Below are 22,228 nucleotides of genomic sequence, written 5' to 3' on the forward strand. Positions count from 1 at the left end.
CTGGGGGTTTATCCCTGATTAACACTATGGTAATGGATTAATAGGCATAATTTCGACGTTAATCAGTGATTTAATGACTCATAAATAATAGAGTCCATGTGGCTTCACTTAAATAAATCAAAGAAACTGCGAAGCTTACAAGACATACATTTCAGATGGCTAAGTGACTGACAATAGGGACAGGCATTAAAAAGTCACAGAGGAGACCGCTTCGCGTTCATCGCGCCTTGTCGTTGCTCTGTGCTGGTGGAATGCGCGTTAGCAGGCAGACAAAAAAAAGAACAAAATACCATTGTGTATGGACGGATGGGACTCATCACAGATCCAAAAGGGGCGGAAAAAATAGAGGATGGTAAAATAGAGAAGGCAAAGGGGAGGGACCGCTGTCAGGTTGAACATAACGTCTTACTTTGTGCCGAGGAAATCTTAGCGCTATCAAAGCGAGAATTAATAAGGGCATGTGTTTCAACAATCGCGGACACAGCCTCGGGGAGGCTTAACGTTGCTAGTCTGCCCTATTCCGCATATTAAAAAGCAGTTGATTTTTGTTGTCTTGTGATCGCATTACTTAATCATATTTTTATTTTCATCATACTCTCGCAATTAAAAACAAAAGTTATAAACTCCAGCCTTACCATCTTTGACAAAATGCTAAAACGTTTGTGCTGTACAGGTTATTATTTCGAATTCTTGCAGAATGAGTATTATCGAACTACACAGAGAAAGACTGAAAGAAAGTGTGTCCTTCAGAGGCGATGTTGCTCTGGAGTGACCTTAAAATAATCCATCATCCAGTAAGACATTTCAAGTCTGTCAATCAAACACACACTCTTTCACGGTGGTTTTTTAACTTTCAAGGGAATTTTGTTACAAAGATGGAAAATGAAAACCCCAGTTAATAACATTTTCTAAACAGCTTATAGCAGGTCCACTAATAACCCGGACTGCTCAGTGAAACGAGCATTTTTGTTTACGGTGCCTTTTTGGAGAACTGATGTGATGGCAACCTGAAACATGCTCTGGTACGAATTGTATTACAATTAGTCGACCATGGATCTTCGATAGCGCCTTTGAAACATGACATGCGAAAATTACATTATAATTTAATTATGATTTCTGCCGCCCTCCAAAACGATATCCTACCAGGAAGATCGAAAGACATCCGCAACACAGTGGTCCTGATGATGATGATGATGCTGATGATGATGATGATGATGATTGTGATGATTGTGGTGGTGGCGGTCTGCGACAGAAATGTCTGATATTGGTAACTGCATAACATTTTGTAAAGATCACGCAACCATCTACATCAGAATATAGCTAATACTGTCTCATTATGGGCTATCTGCAGTCTGCGAGTACTTGCATACCGGAATTCAAACTAGGACGAGATGCAACAATGCTGCTGAGCGCGGCAATCCGTGCTTTCATCCGGGATGTAGTTTTTCGACGCTTACCATGTGGCCAGCCCTGCATCGGACCAAGTGACCACGAGGCCTGGCCTTCAGAGAAGTAGATTAGCATAAAAATCTTATTCTGCGGGCATGGCATTAGCAAACATATTACCCTCTCACGCGGATTTGGCCCCGCCGAGATACTCTGCTCGGAATCAATTACTAAATTACTCCAAACTCGAAGTCGACATTAACGGGAGAAGAAATGCCATCGACCGGACCGAAATAAGATTTTGAAAAGATGTGATCATTTAATCTCTTGCCTGTGTGTTCAAGAATTTGATTCATAAAATTGTCTAAAATGAGATAGAATTAAATTCTTATCGGTGTCCGCTGTCATCGTTTCATCTCGTGCCGTGTAGAGTTGGTTTAACAATGACCCTTATTAGATCCTGCCAAGACCGCCGGTAGCTTGCACTCATAGGCACTATTTCGCTCTTAAACCGCCAATGTGGGGCTCTAAACTAATTTTACTGTAACCTATACGTCACCTGATATGTCTTTTTAGCATGATACTGTCGATCTTTTATATTTTAGAGCAAACCACCTGTTTAGACTACTAAAATAATCTTCACTTAAAAAAAACCCGTTAACATAAGCGTAACAAATCGTCTTGAAAAGAGACGCGTAATGATACTCTTATTTAGCAAAATGACTGTGTATTAAAGCGAAAGAGGGCGTGCCTGTTTATTTTTAACATAGTTTAAATAGAAGAACAAGGTCAATCGTGCAAACTGTACCCAAAGATCTGAGAGGAGGCATATTTTCTTTAGCATACTGGCATTATTCTCTGCATTAGCAATTGACAATTATTAGGCCAGATCTCATAAATCAGCCGGCGGGCCGTTATTATTGGTGAATAGAATGGCCGGGGAAGCTCGGGTCACTGTCATTAACCAGAGCCGTCTCTATGCTACTACACAGGCGGCCTGGTCGGCCCCCCGAAGGCATCTGGGTCTGTGTAGGACCTGCTGGCTAATATCGCCGTGTGCGGGGCTAAATGCTTAATCACACATGCATTAGCGAGAGACAGCGGGCTATTGTGTAGAACGAAGGTTTACTGGAATTAAGCGATTAATGACCAGCTCCGCGACAGGCGACGCCGCAGCACATCGAGAATGATTGAGCGTTTTTTAATGTTTAAAAAATCCCTCTTGGCCTCTCAGGGCCCCCTTGTTGGCCTTCAAAATTGACTCGCAATTACAGTAGGCCAAATCCTGCCATCTATTAACCTATCAGAAGTCAAAATTAGAGCGCGGTTTGGGGCTTTTTTCTCAAAAAATTGTTACGGGTGTTGTCGAGGCATTGCGCGATTGCTCAAAATGCAGAAATGACATATAAGCATTTTCCAGTCATCTCATATTGCTTAAATGCTCATTTATTTATCTTTGTTGGTAATTGTTCCATATACCCCTAGAAGCTTATTAGAACAGAAGCTGGTTCATACTTTCCATTTTCTTATTACTCATTATTAACATAAATATTGTGTTAATTTTAAACTGATTTAATTTCTCATATGAGTTCATGGAAAGTGACATCTTGGCTTCTCGCGTCTAGCACTGACAACAACCTGCACACTTAGCTGAACTGGCCATGAACACTGAATTTCCCACTGTGGGCACAAAGACCACCATTCTTTAGCATCCAAAGTGACGATAAATCACATGCGACCCTTGTCATATTTTGGGAGCATTTCATTTCTTGCCATGGAACAAATGTTTCTGATGAATGAAAACGGATATCAAAGGTCATTGATGCGGCGCTCATGACCGTATGAACCCACGCTCTTGTAGGGCCTGGAAGACATTCAGGGTTTTTCCCCTTTGTTGTGGAAAAGGCGCTCATTGAAAAACAGGCACAATTTTGTAGGCAACTATGTGTGGTGTGTATATATATATGTATATATGTATATATATATATATATATATATATATATATATATATAGCTGGTTCTGTAATATAATAATAATTGTTATGACACCATAAAAAAGTTGTTTAAGCTTTATGCTTTCAGCTGTTGCTTGCAGAATGATGCCCATACCCCACAATCAATGCTTCAGCACATTTCTAATCACAGTAATGGTGGTGAATGAATTATACCGCCCTCCTTCATGCAGTGTGCCAGTTGGAAGCAACAGGGTGTCACCTGACGGTTAACCGCTCTGATTTTCCTTCCATCCCAGCAGTCCCTGGCAGAGATAAACTCATATTATGGCCTCGACAGGAGTCTTAGATCTGACGCAATGCTTTGCACATATGATTACAATCTAATCCAGGGTTGAAAAAAAGTAGACCAGCTGATAAGACAATGTTTTATTGGTTGACAGGTTTGCTAAACCACTCATCTTGTAGCAGCCCCTGTGAAATATGATAAGAATGCTGGCATAGTCTGGACATCACATGATAAACTCTAGTGTCAGTATGCACTTTTTTTAGACTAGCAAAGAGACATCGCCAAATTAGAATGAATACGGATCTATAAGAATACTGGGGACTCGGCTGGACCAGATTAACCTAAATTTGGTTAATGCTGGTCTAATGGGAAAATTGCAGTGGCGCAGGGCATAGACAGTTTTACTGAGAGCCATGAAGGATAAGGGCTCTGTGCTGTGCCCTAGTAAATTTTATTTTGTGATGATATTCACAGCATCAGCATCCACACCTGCTTGCTTATGTGTTCATTCCACAATAGCGAGTGTTCCAAACTAACAATGGTGTGGGAGTACCCTGGTAAAAAGCATCTGCTTTAATAGACCGATCGTTACTGACATTTATATAGCGATTGCTACTGACATTTAAGACTGTAAAGAATACGGAAAGGATAAGAATAATCCTTAGCTATAGTTTATAGCTAATTCATTTTTAAATCCTGCTTAAGGACTATGCTTATATCTAAAGATTTTTTAGTAATCTTAGTAATAATATTTTTAATTACTGCTTTGTATGTGAAACAATTGCATATTAAATGCATACTTACATACAGATTGCTCATAATGTTGAGAGTCTATCAAAGGAATATAGAGGTTATGCATGTTAAAATAGCTCTATCATGAAAGGCATCTAAAGGAAGTTTCAGGAGTCTTTCTTTCAGTCTTAGTGTTCTCATTTGTAGAGACAGATCCCAGAGTGATGGCACAGCTGGACTGAGGTCGGGGTTGAGACCTGGCTCGCCACACAGATCTGCGACGTGGAGGCCTGAGGTGAGGTATTGAGTTGCAGCACCAGAGTAGAGCCGAGAGCCAGCAATAACGCTAATTTGATAAAAGAAAGTGGTTTTCTGAATATAGTTGGGGTGGAAGCGATACCCTCTCATATCTATTTCCAGATTGAGGCCTGAAGTGAGGGAAACGGCAGAAAGGAAATACACCAGCAAGGTTGTTCTCTGGGGCAAGGAAGAAACTTTAAACCACGCCTACATAAGACTCCACCAATGTTGCATCAAGTGCTGCCTCCATTTTTTAGATAAAAAATAAGAAAAGGAAATCAAGTCTTAGTAACCTAGCAAGTTATATAACACAATTTCAGTTTTAAACATAAAATAGGCCTACTACTGTTGATTACTCATAACAATAGTTCAAAATGTATTTATTTTCTTTTTCATGATAGGCTGTTATTTTCAGCGTGCCTCTCAACTGGTCTAAAACTGGGAGGGTTTTTCTTGGCCACGTGCAGGGCAGATTGATGTCATTGTCTCGGCACACTGACCTTTGCTGTAGTATCCACGGCAGACATCACAAACTCTCACATCAATTTACCCCAATTGGATGTGGCATGTCTTGGCTAACTCAATTTGTGCAGAAATGCACCTGTCTCTGCCTTCTCTCCCTATAGATTTGCCGAGGGGGGGGGGATTCTCTCTCTCTCTCTCTCTCTCTCTCTCTCTCTCTCTCTCTCTCTCTCTCTCTGCAGATGCAGGCTCTTTGCAGCAGGCCTGGTGTGGTTTCCAAGGTCTGGGCAGAATGTCTCCGAGCGCCAGAAGGAGAGGCCATTAGCCGCGCGCTAATCACATTACTGCACGTTAAAGGGGGAAGTGAAGGCAGGCAGGGGAGGGAGGAAAGGAAGGGAGAAAAGTTTAAGGTGTTATTAAGGCTGTTCATCTCTCAAATGCACGGTGCTGCATGCTTGCAGGAGTTTGCGGTTCTGCATTTGCCCGTTTTCCTGTTTTTGAGCATGTGAACATGGGTCTGGATGTGATCCTGACTATGCACTTGTAGTATGTGCATGCTTGCTTGAGCTCACATGTACAGTGTGTATGTGCCTGACTGAATACATGCATGCTTTTGTTTGTGTGGCTGCGTGGGTGCGACCATGCACACGCATGTGTAAATGATTTATTTAGGCTATGCAGAGCAGGCACGCTGTCACAGATGAATAATATGAGTGGCTTTATGAGCATTAGGTAATGAGCAGCATGCTGGGAACTGAGTGATCAGCACCAGCTCTCTGCACAGGGGTCTTCCATCTGTGCTGACACAGTGATTACAGCCCACACACACACACATATACGCACTTTCTCACAAACCTATAGTCACTACAGAGACATACTCTCTCACACACATACACAAACAAAACCACACTTTCTGCTCAGTGATATGTGAAAACTAAATCTTTTTATTATCTGATATTTTGTTTGATATCATCACAATGACACCACAATATATATTGTTTGAAAAATTCACACATGTTCATATGAAAATGTAATAATGTGAAGGGTTCATAGAGCCTCTGTTAGGCATTACAATATAAAATACATATTTAGTTAAAACAAATGGCTTGACTCTATTTTGGTCACTCATTTTGATTGTTCTATGTACACTATTTGATAATAAAGATTTCTCAGACAATTGCTCATACTATATTAAAGCAGTGCAAAGTGGAAGGAGATGGGTATGTGTGTAAAAAAGTAGCATTATATTTTGATTGGTGAAGGTATAATTAAGGTTTACAGCAATACCAAAGTCTTATTACATATTTGGCATCATTACCAAATAATGCTTCGTTTCTTTCTTCTTTCAGAATTTTTATGAAACTTTGGTCCCACTCAGACTTGAGTGAATATAAAACTAGGCTTGAATATACTGTATATCTTAGGCTTTGAAAATGGCTAATTCTGAGTATACCCACCATATAGGATCAATGCATTAAGACAGCCTTGTTTAGCTTGACTGACCAAAGGTCAAAGTCTTACCACACTGTGCCCCCAAGGCACACAAGTCATGAGAGGGGGACACTGACCAACCCACAGAGTGTGTTTGTGTGCTCCACTGCCCCCTCCCTCTCTCTGTTTTCTAGGGTCACGGGTAGTGACCTCTTATTACCAGCAATCCCTCACACAAGCTCACTGATAGAATGACCAGTATGTCCCCAAACACATCGCTGTGGCATCACAACTCACACACACACACACACACACACACACACACACACACACACACACAGACAGACAGACAGACACACACACACACACACACACACACACACAAACACAAATGGTGAGCACCCCCCTTCCCCTGGTCCAGTCTGACCCCACATTGCCTCCCCATTATAAGGGACTGCAAAAGCTTTTAGGTCTACACTAACACTGAAAGATTGATGGTGTAAAATGCTGGATGGAAGGTGGTGTGTGTGTGTGTGTGTGTGTGTGTGTGTGTGTGTATATGTGTGGTTGTTGTGGTGGTAGTAGTGGTGGTGGGGGTTGGGGTGGGCACAGAGCAGGTGGTTAAAAAGAAAATGCCCCCCTTTTAATGTGAGGCGCGGAGCATAATTCAATCATTATGAAAAGGGAGAGAGGAGCCAGAGAGGCTGGATGGATGGATGGCTGTGGGGCTGAGAGCCGCATCCAGAGAGGCTGGATGGATGGATGGCTGTGGAGCTGAGAGCTGCATCCAGAGAGGCTGGATGGATGGATGACTGTGGGGCTGAGAGCTGCATCCGGAGCACCAGCAGCCAATGGAAAGCTGAGCTCTGCTGCACGACAGGTGAGAGGACACCAGTACCTTCTCCTCTGGCTCCCTGTCCTGTCGACAGGATTAGTGTTTACAACATAAAGAAAAATCTAATGCACCAGTGTAATGTTGGAAGTAGCATTTGGGGTTTTTCTGTTTATTTCACAGTATTAATAGACCATGTGATCACTTTATTAGGTAGTCCTACTTTATAGCTGTATCAAAAAGCCTGCTTTTAACTTTGCAGTCAATTTAAGTTGTAATCCATTACTCCACTATTCCCTGCACTGTCATTCTATTCTGAAGTCAGCTGATTGACTGGGTCAGAGACCTGTACCCTATGTAGGTTGGATCAACATTTATTGGCCTCTTTCATGATGTAGTTTTGGCCAAATGACAGGTATTAGCTGGAGGTTTTAATATACATTTATGTTGTAAATGAACATGCAAATATATACATATACACAAAAAATATCACCTATTAATTATTTTGAAGCAGGTGATTCATGAAAGAAGGCACTGGAAAGAAGGCACTGGAAACACAACAGACGTGCTTTCATCAGTCCGTTTATGAGTGCATAACACATCAAATAAGGCAGGCTGTTAAACCGGTATCCTAAAGATGAAGCTATGAAGTAAGTGTAATGAACTTTCAAATCGGGGTACATTTTGTTTTGAAGATATTTTTGTGTACCTGCAAATATAATAGATATACTTTCAGTTAAATGTCACCATGTGTAAACTGCACAGTGCTGAAGCTAAAAAATATATATGGGTAAAAAAAATGCATATTTTAATAAAGAATTTGCACACACAATTTTTATGAGCTCATAACAGATGATGTACAGTATGTATATGAGAATAGCTTCAGTAAAAAGCTCAAATAGCTCCAGTTGTTATAATAATTTAATTAATTATATATGGTCTAGTTACCACCAAGTGCAGATGGAAAATGGCATTGGATGGTACTTGGCATTGGGCCATCCTGAAGTGTGATACTGGTCATGGCCAAAAATGGTATCAGTGCTTCCTCACATTGACAGTATCATTTAACTGAAGACTAGCCTCTGTCTGTCCATAGAACTGGATCCAGAAAGCTAAGTACATGTGGACTGCCATAAGGAATGCTTTTGGGCATAATGGGATTAAACTAGATTAATAAAACACAAAAGAAGTCAGATCCCTTGATAATTTGTTGTCTTTTACCAATTTCTTCCCATTACACCTGTTTAATGAACACCATAAAACATTGAACTTCAGATGTACCCAGTGAACTTCCAGTTTCTGGCATTTGTTAGGCCTTTTTACTTTCTTTAATTGCTTCTGCCCTCTTCCGGGACTCCATCGAATCGAGCGCTGTTATCGGAGCTCCAGACAGTTCCCATGTCTCTCATCCAGCCTTCCTCTCTCTTTATCATCCTCTTTTCCCCTCCTTTCCAGGCTCTCCCCCTTTATCGGTGTCTTCTTCACTTCCCGTCGCAAGACGTATTGATAATTCCCCGCCAAAAATATGATTCCAGTTTATTCTACAGAGCAAAAATCCAATAGCGTAGCCTCCAATTGGATTGCACTTGCGTTTGAGGTTCTTTTTTTTTCTGGAGTAGGGAACAATAGAGACAGAAAGGACCCGGCCCCAGACATTCGACATGAGATTATTGTTAAACAGAGACCTGATAGAATTACGGGAAGCAATAGATGATAATTGCATCATGGTATGATTCCTGCTCACTGTACAACGGTACATATTCATCTAGCTTATGCATGGACTTGGAGCACAGATGTGGCATGGAGGAAATGAAGCTGGGCTAGAGGAGAGAAGGAAACCTGGGAGGACCCCAGCCATGTTGTCTGGTACAGAGACAGTGCCGGAGAAGGGAAAGGCATTATGGATATCACCATCTGATAAGTGTATACCTCAAATGGATTTATTTCATGTACAATGCCTTGTATATCAGATGATTCCCTTTGGTTAAGGATGCAGTAAATAGAAAAGGTTTTTGTGTTGTTTGTTCTGTTTTGCAAAGAGTTTTATAAAGATTAAGAAAGAAATTAATGGTTGTCAGAAATTACATTAAAATATTTTTAAATTGTTTTTATTCATAATGTCAATTACAACTGTTAAACTTCAATTGTTTTTATTTTATTCTATTTTATTTATTTATTTATTTTTATTTAATGAATGCAAATAAATACCTAAGGGTCTGTTTACCTGTACTATAAATCAGGTAATATAAATATTAAATTCATTATTTAAGGTTTAGTTAAGCCCTGCCACCAAGCATTTCATGCAAACTTTATAATGACTTTGTACAAATGCTTTAAGTGTGTATACATTCTAATATCATTCTAATATGCATGGCTTTTGTACAGTAAGAGCCCCCACAGGCACTCCATTATTCTTGACCAAATATAAAATAAATAATTTTAAAAAACATTACCAAGAAAATGCATGTACAAACACACTCTCACACACTCACACTCACACACACACACACACACACACACACACATGTACACACACACACACACACACACACACAGATAAACAAACAAACTCAGAGTAATTCAATTTGGCCAGGGCCAGCAGTGGTGGTTCTGGCGTGGGGGGTTTGGGGAGGGGGAGTAATAGCAGCAGGTCCTGCCAGTGAAAGATCGGCGCTTTTACAAGCAGAGACAAAGGAAAAGAAAAATCTCAAAAGCGCCTAACTCTGATGCTTGAGGAAGTTTAAAAAAAAAGTCCAGGGGGTGGGGACGTTGTGCTGGGGGTCACTCTGCCTGCCTGGCTGCTGGCTCGGCACGCTGTGTGAGAGCGCGTGTGTGCGCGGGTGGGCGGGCAGGCGGTTGGGCAGGCAGGCAGGCTCGCGTGTGTGTGCGTTTGTGTCGGCCAGTGTGGGTGTGTGTGTAGTGGGGTGGGCCAGAGGGGTTAAGTAGGATAGAAGGCACCCATACTTCAGATTGGCAGCAAGCTGCCGCAAGTCTAATCTAATCAAGGGGCCTCGAAATTCAATTAGGCCCATCTCTGGGGGCCCTGCCGCCAGCTTGCCGAAGGTTTGTCTCTCCTTCCCGTCGCCCTGTCGCCCGTCCTCCCCCCTGCAGCCCTGCCCAATCCTGCCACGCTGCGCCAGATGAATGCAGATGAAATTTGAAATATGAAAATCTCCAATAATTTATGGATGTTGTCAGGGGCGGTGAGGGGAAGCTTGGCTGCCAGCGGGTAATTCCTCCCTCAAGAGGAGGAAGCGCCCTCTTACTGGGGGAGACAGAGGTGAACACTTCTGTTTATTGTGCAGAAATATATACATGGTTAAAAGAGTGCACACACGCACACACTGCATCATCGTTCTCACCTGCAATAGAGTTCATGCTCTGCCAGTCACCTAGATCCAGTCACCTATTCTGGTAGTAAACACACACGCACTGTGCTAGGTGAGTGTGGCGTGGTCTTAGGCATCTCTATGCATTAGCACGTCACCAGGGGACCTGCTATTCAGAAGCATTCAGATGTCGAACGAACACAAAAAGACACATCCGTACTGCACATTCCACATCTGTATGCATCTCCACTTCATCTGAAGGGGACGGACAGTGAATGATGGGCATATTCAGCAGCTCTCTCCTGGCCTTAACGGGGTTGCAAGGGAGGGGCAGAGAGGCTCTTAGACAAATTACAGCTCATTAGATCCTGCCTCTCACCGGCGTGTCATGTCAGGGGGAATCTTTTTTCATTTGCGCAAATTTGCCTGGAATTTTGCTCCGTTTTTTTTCCTGCTCTCCATTATCAAACGCAAGAATCCGATTAGGCCGTGATTATTCTCTTACTCTTTCGTGGCCCTGCATACGGCCTCTCTCTCTCTCTCTCTCTCTCTCTCTCTCGCTCTCTCTCTCTCTCTCTCTCTCTCTCTATCTTTCTGTTTCTCTCCCTTTATCACTCCATCTCCAATTGAGTCATAATTCTACTGTTGCACATAGTTGCATCGCCTGTCTGAGTCACAGGTGCCAAGACCAGTATTTACTGTGGTTGAAGTGTATTGAAGGTAACATTCATAAAGAGATAATTTCTCTTTTGTACATTATTAGGAAGGACCATGTTTATACTTTCGTTTCTTCATATCAAGCATTTTAGAACAAATGGATTAATGATTAAAATTTATTAATTATTTACTGCAAAGCATTTTATCTGTTTTTTTGAACTACTTATTTTCAAATTCATTGGGCATATTTGCTTTAATATTTTTGAGCTTCACAATACTTCTCCATAACAGCAACTCTGAGATATAGTTGTGTTATTAAGATGGATTTCTAAATTATATCTTCAGTGAAACACTCTTCATACAGTAACACTTTTAAAAATACACACAGCCATTTGTGTTGTTGTTACAGTATATTATTTAAATGATATTGGTCTATACTCTGGTAATTCAAACACTGTCTCCCTGTAACCCAACAAATAATCTGTCATGAACAGCCACAATTGATTAACTGGAATTTCAGAGGTTCCAGGTATTCTTCAGAATTAATTTCTGAGGAAGTCAACTATGTTAATTTGATCACAATATTTACAGTTAAAGGCAAGTTTAATCTTGAAATGTTTTGCAAAGTATATTTTTATCATAACCCCTGAAACAGTTAGAATTTCATTTCAGCGTCTAGTTTTGTGGTATACCACTGTGGTATTCTGTAGTATCTAGATAAGCAACATGCCTTTGCACTACTGTTTAATGAAATACCATCAAACCCTATCGGCTCATTCAAGGGATGAATGAACACTCATGCAGAGACAAATTCAAATCTCACAGAACAGGTGAAAGGAATTCCTATGGTTAAATAATCACTTAAATTAGGCAATTAAATCCTAAATTGCAATTAGATTAACACGATCCTGTGGCTGCAAATATGACCCCCCACCCCTGTTCTAATCACCACTAGACAGTGATCCTGTACTCCAGGTTTACCTCAAACACTTAACCACTACTGGCACAGTATAGTTGTGAATAGACCACTGCATTCTTTAACTCTGGATAAAACACAACTTAATGAAAAGAAATATAGCATATGGTCCTTTATTGCACAATACTTATTAATTCCTAATAGCCCAGATAAGCAGTACTAAAAATGAATAACAAGAAAATAAATAAGTAACACAATCTATTTAATTAAATATTTTTAAAAGGATGGTTCAGATAATAACAAGCTGTCATTTTGTAATAACATAATCGCAATTCAAAATCGTGTTTAATTTTTCTCCTACCCCTAGGCTACAAATATACATATGCACGTGTGTGTATTCCTGTGTGCATATATTTATGCACTAGTTTGCGCAGAACAGAACATATATCAAAATGACATTTAAAAAGAAAAAATAAAAGGCATAATTATCCAAAAAGGCAAAAGAGAACCTTTTGATTTTGCTTTCTATGCCTCAAGGTGTCGTCAGAAATTTCCCCTTCACTTTCAACCGAAAGTGAACAGGAGAGAAAGTGAACGAAAAGGGAACCGTCGTAAATGACCCTGCTGAGCGAGGGCAAACAAGCTTACCGCCCCCCTCCCCATCTCTCTCCCTCTCTCCCCCATCACTCGTTCTGTCTCTCGGCCGGTCAGAAACAAGGCCGGGCTGCAGGATACCTTGTCGGAGCGCTTGGCCATATGAAAGGCAGCCCTGGCGGGAGATGATGGCCTGCTAATTGCGCTTTTGACGGATGCCGTGTTTCTACTGCGTGAGGTAGATGGAGGCAGAGAGCAGATATAATTGTGTTGAGGCCACGTATCGTGCAGCTACCATGAGCCCCTATGGCTGGCCATTCACACACTCTCTTACAACAGCTAGCGCCGTCACGCTACAGGCTTACCGAATCAAAATGCGTAGGTGTGATAGCTAGGATATTTCCTGTCAGTTAGAAGAAAGTGCCGAATTAAGCATTATAAATTAAAAGTAGGCTGTCACAAATAAAACGTACGTGTAACATGCGCTACATAACATTTACCGACCTCTGTGTTGATCCTCTCTTTGAATCTCCCCACAAGGTGCTCTTCAGTGATGGTCCTATATACTTTTCTGTATACTCATTTCTCTGCAGGTTACAGTTTTTCCGCAATGGCACTTTGGCTTGGACAGCCGGTGCACGGTCAGAATGAAAGTTGAGTTGCTCCGAGAATACCAAAGCACAGGGAGTCGTCCTCTGCATAAAATCGTTGTCATTATTTTCTGAAAGTGAACATCTGTACAAAGTGAACTTTGGCAATAGCTTTTATGTTACTGTTGTTGGAAACCAAAGCTATAGTGATAAATGGAAACATTATCCCTCGCGCATGCTTGCATGTACGGGCAAAGCTGATTAAGCCTAGACATAAATAAATTAGACATAAATAATAAATATGTAAATCTGATGTAATTCGAGTGTAACGTTCTTTTATGCCACCATTCTTATTGTGTAATATTTCAGGCCAAACATTGCGCTGGGTTTTGCAGTGTTGATCTTTTTTTTTTAATTTAAGCTTTAGCACTGCACCGAGAAGCTGTCTTTATTCCCTCCTTTCATTTGACTGTTTCTCCCCTCGGTCTCCTTCAACAGGGGCCACGAGCTTCTCCTCTCTTCCGACCCCCAACCCCAGACTGTCCACTCTTCTCTTTCCTCCTCGTTCATCCATCCCTCGTTCGTACTCTTCTCCGTGCCTCAGACGGCTGGTGGCTCAATGGCTAACTGGATTACGGGGACAACAGAGCACCTTCCTCTATGCCGCTGGCTTCAATATACTTGCGCCAGCATCTATTGAGCGCGGCCGGTCTCCGCGCAGGCCCGGCTTCATTGAGCCGTGTATGGGGCTTTATGCCATGCGTGCTCGGCCTTGCCCCTTTCCCTCATCAATCATTCGGCTGTGGGGGTGCGCTCCAAGCAAAGACAGGCCTCAATGTGCCTATCCAACGAACTCTAAAGGAAGGAGAGAGAGAGAGAGAGTGAGAGAGAGAGAGAGAGAGAGAGAGAGAGAGAGAGAGAGAGAGAGAGAGAGAGTGTGTGTGTGTTTACTACTGCACTGGTCATTCCTCCAAGTTTCCAACAAAATTTAGATACAAATAGGTTAATTATGTAATTAGAAATCTCGTACCATTAACCGAAACTTTTAATTTATTATACCTATAGATTTAAAAGTCCTGCCTTCCAAGGAGCCTAGTCTAAACCTGTTTGTCAATTTGTCTGTCTGTCGATTTTTATCTGTTAGGTTTTAGGCCTATATTGCAGCTTATCCAAAATCAATTAGTTTTCAAGGTATAAAGTTTTTATGATTCATTCTGTATGGTCATGCTCTTCCGCAGCAATTGTAAAAGTGGTTACCGGGGAAAAGATGTCTCGTCAGGTCTGTCGACGATATCGCTTTCCTTTTTTTTCATCAGGCCTCAACAGTATGTCGAATTCTTCTCCTTGCACTTAACTTTTTTAATAACGATTTCCCCCTGGCCGGAGGCTCACACTAGTCTCCTAGAGGAATACCTCAATCCGATTATGGTTCTATTTTACAGCAGACGCCAGGGCGCAATAAGAGCAGGGCGTAGGGAAAGGGCCTTCACCCATCAATTAGATCTCTATTAGCAACCGAGGTGGACCTTACTGAGGATACGCAGCGTCCATACTCCAACCAAGAGGCAAAATTAAACAATCTTTCAAGCCTGCAAGGCCGATTGAACCCCAGAATCCCTCTTTAACCAGCCTTTATGCGATTCGGCTTTATTTGCCAACGTGCATAAACGTTCATTGCTGACTTCTGAGCTGAAATAAAGCTATGAACATGCAGCCTATGAGGCTTTTTTGTTGCTGAAAAAATCACGTGATATAAATTAGCCGTGAATTCAATTACGTAGGTGTTTCAAAATGACGTACATAGGAACGTTTTCTCTGAATGTCCAATAGGCTATTTTTAGGAAAACAGTGCGCCAGAAGCTACAATGTAATTTGCAAAAATGAAAAACGTTTTGTTTTTAAATCTCGCGGATTATATATACTACTAAATGGAGAGATTTTCTTTTCTGGATAGAGATTTCGGGTTTTATGATAGCTGATCACCATAGCCTTCTATATACAAATGAGATATACATTCACGAGAGTAGTGTTTAACTTTCCATGTCGTAATTCCAAATAGGGAATTTGTGAAGTCTCTTTGCGGATAGAAATATAAAAATATTATATGAATACAGAACACACGTTGAAATATATCAAGTTGAGTTATTTATGCTTAATTCCAGGCTGCTTTTTATCAAAATCTCGCTGCTTAATTGTTTTGCTATTTCATAATTTAGCAGAAGGGCGAATGGTAGTGTCATATTGAAATTATGATCTTTTACTGTTCTATTGGGTGTTTGCGATTTACAATAAAGTTAAACCTGGCTAATAACGTTTGGGAAATTCTTAACATAGATAATATTGCCATTGCCATTGCCACCTCGTGCGTAAAAGCATTATGCACTAGTAACATTGTACACATTTTCAGTCCAGTCCAACAGGATAAAATGCTACCGAAACAACCTTGGTTTGTTTAACCTTTGTTTTGTTTTTCAAAAAAACCTGTACGAAAAGTGATTCGAGACGTGAGCACGTATCTCTCTATTTATTCAGTCAAAGGATGGCCATTTATCATCGATGGAGACAGCGTCGCATTTTCTACCTAGCTCTCTCAGACCCTGTCCCAAATTCAGCATTTTTATGGAAAACTGCAGTCATTTTGATTGATGAAATCTAAAGATGTCTAAAACAATCCGAGAGATCCCCAACTGTGGCGCTCCTACGGGGTGCTTCACTCTAGGCATTGTTGCAGTGACATAAGGGGGGAGCTTCGTGAGAATACACGAAAAAATCGCGATTTCAGTGTAAAAGCGGATAGAAAAGGATTTCTTTACATTCATGCAGACGGGCAGTGGGAAAGTTGGAGAAACTCTTTCCATTTTGGAAGCAAACAATACCACCTCAGTTTCAGTTGACTCGTTCAAACCATAGCCCTGTACTATATGGCTTAAGACTAAAGAATGGGCTATTTATTTAAGTGATGGACTTCGGAGTAATTCTTTTAAATGTATTCGCTTAAAATTCAAGATCCCAGGATGGAGTTACTTTATGGTGTCTTTGATAAGATTATTTGATTTTAAAAATGGCGTTGTGGTTGACTTATGGGGTGACTAGAACGCAAATCGTTGATGTATTTACCACATAATTATGACTAAGAATTTTCAATTGAACATTTGAAAAATATTTCGATGGTCTATGTTTCCAGACTAATAGTCCCTGGTGTCAGTTTCATAAAATGCGCTGGCTTGTTTGGCATGATCCATGAGAAAAGCATTATTAATGTCACCTGCTTAATTGTCCTAAATTGGCCCGTGCATTATTAATAAGGCCAGCCAGTCGCATACTCAGCATCGGAAATATCTTACTTAATGTCGCGTCACCCAAAGGGAGCTTTAATAAATCTTCCTCCATTTAACTGCGTTTTGCCTCAGACTCCTCGAGGCAGATGGAGGCCATGTCAAGATTGCGTTTGTGTGTCTGTGCTTAGGAGCAGCTGCTCCAAAAAACAGACAAGCCCTTGTCAATTAGACGCTGACAAGCGGGCCCTCGGATCGCCCGAGGCACTGCGGAGACCAGCAGTGTACAGTCCCGGCAATTAGTGTCCATTTCTGTCGAGACCTCCACGGAGCATGCAGACACGGAGCGGTCAGATGGCAAAACACTGCAAAGAAAACGGAATATGGGAGTCGAATTATTGCTCACAGTGCAGAGACGCAAATGAAGGCCATTGTGTTAGCACGATGTGCGGATGACAGTCCAGGTGTATGAAACGAGAAATGATTTAAGGCAAACAGTCCGATAAATGACAAGCTACTGCTGGATGGCTCACCAAGGGCCTTTGTCGTGGGTGTCACTGCGAGCATCTTGTGAGAATTCCGAGCCTTCGTGGCGTTGGCCTTTGGCCTGGTGGGGGTTGGACTTTCGGACAGGGCCAGCCGACCATTTGAACAACTCGCTGATAGTTCGGGTCAGAGAGGCCAAATCTCCGACAGGACAAGCAAAGTTCTCGCCAGCAGCAGCTGAGCTGAACAAAACGGCTCCAGCTTGGTCAGCCCAGGGAATCATTAGAGGAAGCGTTTGTTTAACTAATTAGTTAGCTGGGCATCCAGGGGAGGGAGCCTTGTAGGGACAAGGCATTCACTCAGAGGAAGATCGAGAGTTCAAAGTACAGGATGGGGACAGGGCCGCAATGCTGGGCCAGCCTGTACTGAAGTTCAAGAACAGAACAAACAGCACAAGCCACCAATGGGCACTGCATTGAACAGTCAAGCAAAAAGCGACCCCGAGAGAGAGAAAGGAATGATCCCGCTTTAAATATGGGAAAGTTTGGGGAACAGGTCGCCAGGTCAAGAAAAGTCAACAAGAGAGCAGCGTTGATGACAGAAGGAATTTAGTATCAAAAAAACATAAATCTTCAAGTGAGGGCAGCGACACAATGAACACAAAGGGGGAGAGTGTTCGAGTCAACACTGATTTGTTGTCGGCAAAAAGAATTAATGGATTGGTCCAAGATGTTAACATCTACCACAAAACGAATGGACGTTAAAATAGAAGGGGGTCCCTGAAAACCTCTAATGACACGTATTGAACCGAAGGCGTTTAATCTTAAGACAATCCATAGCTATTTATGGTCATCGGGGAAAAAAAGGATGAAATCTTTTTTAACTAAAACAGACATTTAAATGAGATAGCTACTGCACACTTCAATCTTTAACTATGTGTAGGTTAATTGGGCTAGGTCTATAGTCATAGAGAATCGAGATACACATATCGAAGTGCTATCGAGGTGCACGTATCTATGCATCTAGTGACTTCGCTGACCACACAGCGAGGTCTATGTCATGATCATTGATGAGAACTCTGCGTGACCTTGGGTAGTTTCTCAGCGCTATGCTAATAGCCCCTCCCATTGTAACCCTTGTTAGTCCTCTTGTCTGTCCCCAGAAATGCCGAATTCCATAACTCTTCATAAGAAGCATTATTAGGGAAATCCTTCCTTTTTGACAATTTAATAGCGCAAACCAATCATGTGCCTGACACCAACCATTCATCTCCAGTCACAGACAAAGGGCAGGCCTTCTAGCCAAGTCTCCCTTAGTCTGCGCTATTTCCAGTTCAGTTCACAATGCCAGCATTGTTAAGCTTTAACGGTTATGTTTATGAAACCAGTCATAAGTGTATGAAGTTGACGTTTCGTCCAATGAGATCATTAAATTAATTAGTGCTGGTGTGGCCAAGCCTCCACTCTTTATCTTTAAACTCAGTAGTACGTCAAACGCACCTACTGACTTGCAAAAGACCGACATTTAACAAGCGGGGAGTAATTGTGCTTTAAATCTAAGTTATGAATTCTTTTCTGAATCAATTTAACAGTTTCAAAGCAATTTTGCAACATTCTCCAATGGGACTAACAAGGCAGAAAAAAATGGATGCTTCGTGGCCTCACCTTTGGGAGCGTCTCAATAAAAGAGACATCAGCTTCACACCAAGCCGTATAATTTTTAATATATATGCAATAAATGTTCAATTTGTTGCCTGAAATGACGGGAAATAATTTCGTCATATTTAAAGGCATTATTACACCCATGCTCTCGCTCGAGCTTCTTGTGTTTGATTAAGTCATTCTGAGATTGCGTCTGATAAGTTAATAACGATACTGATACTCTCCTCTTGACATTAAATTCTCCACGGGGCAGTTAGAAAAGTGCTTCTTGAACAAAGAAATCTCCGCCTTGGCCTGTTTACCCGAGCTTGTCAATAATTCATTTCTTTATTTGACGCCTTTATAGGTCTAGCGGTAGAAAATAGCCAGGAAACTCCCCATAGGTCAATCTCTTATTAAAATGTAATCAGATAAATAGGCTTAATTAAAAATACGTTATGGAATGGACAAAGGTTTATCACAATATGCTGTGTGATTTTTAAAACATATTGTTTACGTCAACTTTATAGCTAGGTTATAGGTTATAGTTATTCTTCACTATAATACATTTAAATCCAATGAGCGACTTAAAAATACCCAGATCTGTCTTTGAACAATAACTCTAGAAAATAAAAGCGATACTCTTCAGCTTGTAATACTCCCCATATGCACCCTTTGGTTAGAACGCTTAAGTTAAAGGTAGTCACCTTGCCATTTAATTTAGCACAAACGTTTGAACCAGATTTCATTAGCTTGAGCTGCAGACCATTTTACAGCTCTGGTTGCTTTAGTTACCTGATGAGTTAAAAACGTTGCTTTGAGCTCATGATGTGTCTTAAGGCCCAAGTCATGGAGCACTAGAACACGAAGTCATGCGTAACTGCGCGCGCTTTCTCTGTGGGACTGTTGAGCATAAATGCGTGTTGTCGTTCCATCACGGCTTTCATTTTCAGCAAAAATGATCTAGTCCCTACGATAGATAAAAATGCGTATCCGTCGGTCTTTCACCTGTCTTTTAAACTAGTGAACCTTTTGCCGAATGTAGAGGAAAAGTTTAGCTATACATTTTGTTGTTATTAATTTAATCGGCGTCTGGAAATACCATAGTTTAAGATAATAGAGTCAATATAAATAATAATAATTATTTATTTCCTTCAATTCATTCCATGTCCCTTTAAATGTAACGTAATTAACGCAAAAATAACAGCTTGGGTCAACTAGAAATTTGTGAAACGCCTCGGCGATTTGCGGTGACAATCATGATCTCATCAATTCAGCATGACCAAGTTAACCAAGCAGAGCTGCAAGAATACTGTGACAACAATTTTCTTCTATTCATCCAAACATTTCGTCACAGAGGTTAAAAAATAAAATAAAACAAAACCAAAAGCAAAAACAAGATATGCCGATAAAAGTGAATTCAAGGGTAATGTTAATTATTTAGGATGCATGTACATTCAGGTTCAAAGTGGCATAAACTATATTCGGCTGTTGTAGAACTATCCATATCCAATGGAGAAAGATAATCGATGGCAGCAATGTTCACAAATTAAAGGTCTTTTTAAACTTGCTTTTGAATATTGACGCAGTATTTTATTTTTGTTGTATTATATTTTCTTTCATTCTAGTTTATTTTATTTGGCAAAACTATATAGCCTTTTAAGCAAGATCTATGCACGCCTGTGTAGCTTTTAAAACATATCTTTAACCTCAAGTCTGCATAAAAAATAAGTATAAACGGCACATTTGATGTTTGTGCAGTGTTTGTTTCTTTGACCAGCAATTTGAAAGACTTTTGTTGGAAATTGATTTACCGTATCCCTCCTTTACTTTTTTGTGCTCTTTTCGGTTGTCTTAGATTTCGTTTGTTACGTCCCATTCCACTACCTGTTTGTTTTATCTTTCTTTATTTTGGTGTGATACAGCTGCACGCAGAATACAGTCCTCTTTTCCGATAACAAGCGCGTTCCTTTTGAAGGTAGCCTTTGATTTCGGGCGCTTTTCTCTCGTCATTGGGTCCAGCTTGTCAGTCCCTCGCTTTTGTTGGGCGCGCGGTTTCTATGCAGAATAGACGGAAAGACCCTGGTCTGCGGTGATGGATCCGTTTTGAAAAAGGAAAAGGTTAAGGGTGGAAAAGTGAATCGGTTGCCATAGTATTTGTTTCAGTCTTACGAAAATGCTTCAAATATTTCGTCGTCTATTTATACTTTTCATTTAGGTTACGAAATAACTAGCAACCAACTACCCATTCTATAATTTTGTTTTTAATATTCTATAGGTTTTGCAGAATTGTTGGCTACAAATTTCAAGTGCATAGATAGTCATGTATTTGGTAAATGTATCTTTCAAAATTATTTGAAAATTATGCGATGCTTAGAAAGCTTTAATCCCAAATGCGCGTGTCGTAACACCTAAAATTATAGCAAATGCTCTGTAATATTTATGATGGTGTGAATAATATGAAATCAGGCTTGTAGATTACACCAATAAACTGATCAATTCGATGCAGGGAAACTATCAAAAAAGCCTTGTAGGTTCAGTGCTGTTTCGTATTTGGGGTGGTGTTGTTTATTTGTTATATACACATTCGTGTATATAAAAATGTTGTTTAATAGCATCTTATGCACTGCAGTTTAACGTTGCGATTCCTCTGAGAATAGCAACTATTTACGGCTGCTTTGCCACGTAGGCTAATCGTCTGAGCATTGCAGCGAAAACGTGATCCCAGAAGAAAAAACGCTTTGCACTGCAGCTGTTCCTAAATCGCCGCATTGACCCAGCAACACCAACCTTCATACGAAAAACACCCAACTTCCAAAATTTTTCAACCCACGAAAATTAAAACTAAACAGGTTGTGAGATAAAAAGTAGAAAAAGTCGACTTCAAAAATTACAATGGACTTTCTACTTACAGTGTCTTCATGTATCTTATTCCGTCTCATATCCTGTCATATCCTAAGAGTAGGCTACAGTAGAGTTTGTCTTGTCTTTTCTGGGAGATTCACTTTAACAAGTGGAAAGTTTGTGTCCTTCTGCGCCATTTTATACATGATGAGCCGTCAGTAATAGGATTATTAAACAAAAACGGTTTCAGGCGCTGGCGTTAACCTTTTTTAATGCCTAATTAGGTTTTGCAAAGAAATAATTAGATTTTGCATCGCGTACATTGCCTATATTTTCAACTGACGCAGAAACAGTTTCATCATTATAAGACCTCCTTGTCGATCACCTAAACAATATACATTCAGTGTCACTGTACACAAGTTGATTTAAAAAATGTGCTGTGATCAAATATTGTACATAAATTAATTACGTTCAACATATGCCCGAAACACCCCTCAGTTGCAATGCAGAGAG

The 22,228-nt window shown here is 40.8% G+C and overlaps 1 long non-coding RNA gene across 1 annotated transcript; it reads right to left on the bottom strand.

Annotated features, from left to right (window-relative positions):
• Positions 1-7,984: 7,984 nt before the first annotated feature.
• On the bottom strand, positions 7,985-21,898 carry LOC145651719 (uncharacterized). Its single transcript, XR_014117652.1, has 3 exons — positions 21,784-21,898; positions 13,385-14,325; positions 7,985-8,994 (listed from the first exon to the last, which is right to left on the bottom strand). It is a non-coding gene; the product is annotated as an uncharacterized LOC145651719 (long non-coding RNA).
• Positions 21,899-22,228: the final 330 nt, after the last annotated feature.

The sequence above is a fragment of the Electrophorus electricus genome, chromosome 16, assembly GCF_041902795.1.
Source record: "Electrophorus electricus isolate QZ-2024a chromosome 16, ASM4190279v1, whole genome shotgun sequence".
Classification (NCBI taxonomy): domain Eukaryota; kingdom Metazoa; phylum Chordata; class Actinopteri; order Gymnotiformes; family Gymnotidae; genus Electrophorus; species Electrophorus electricus.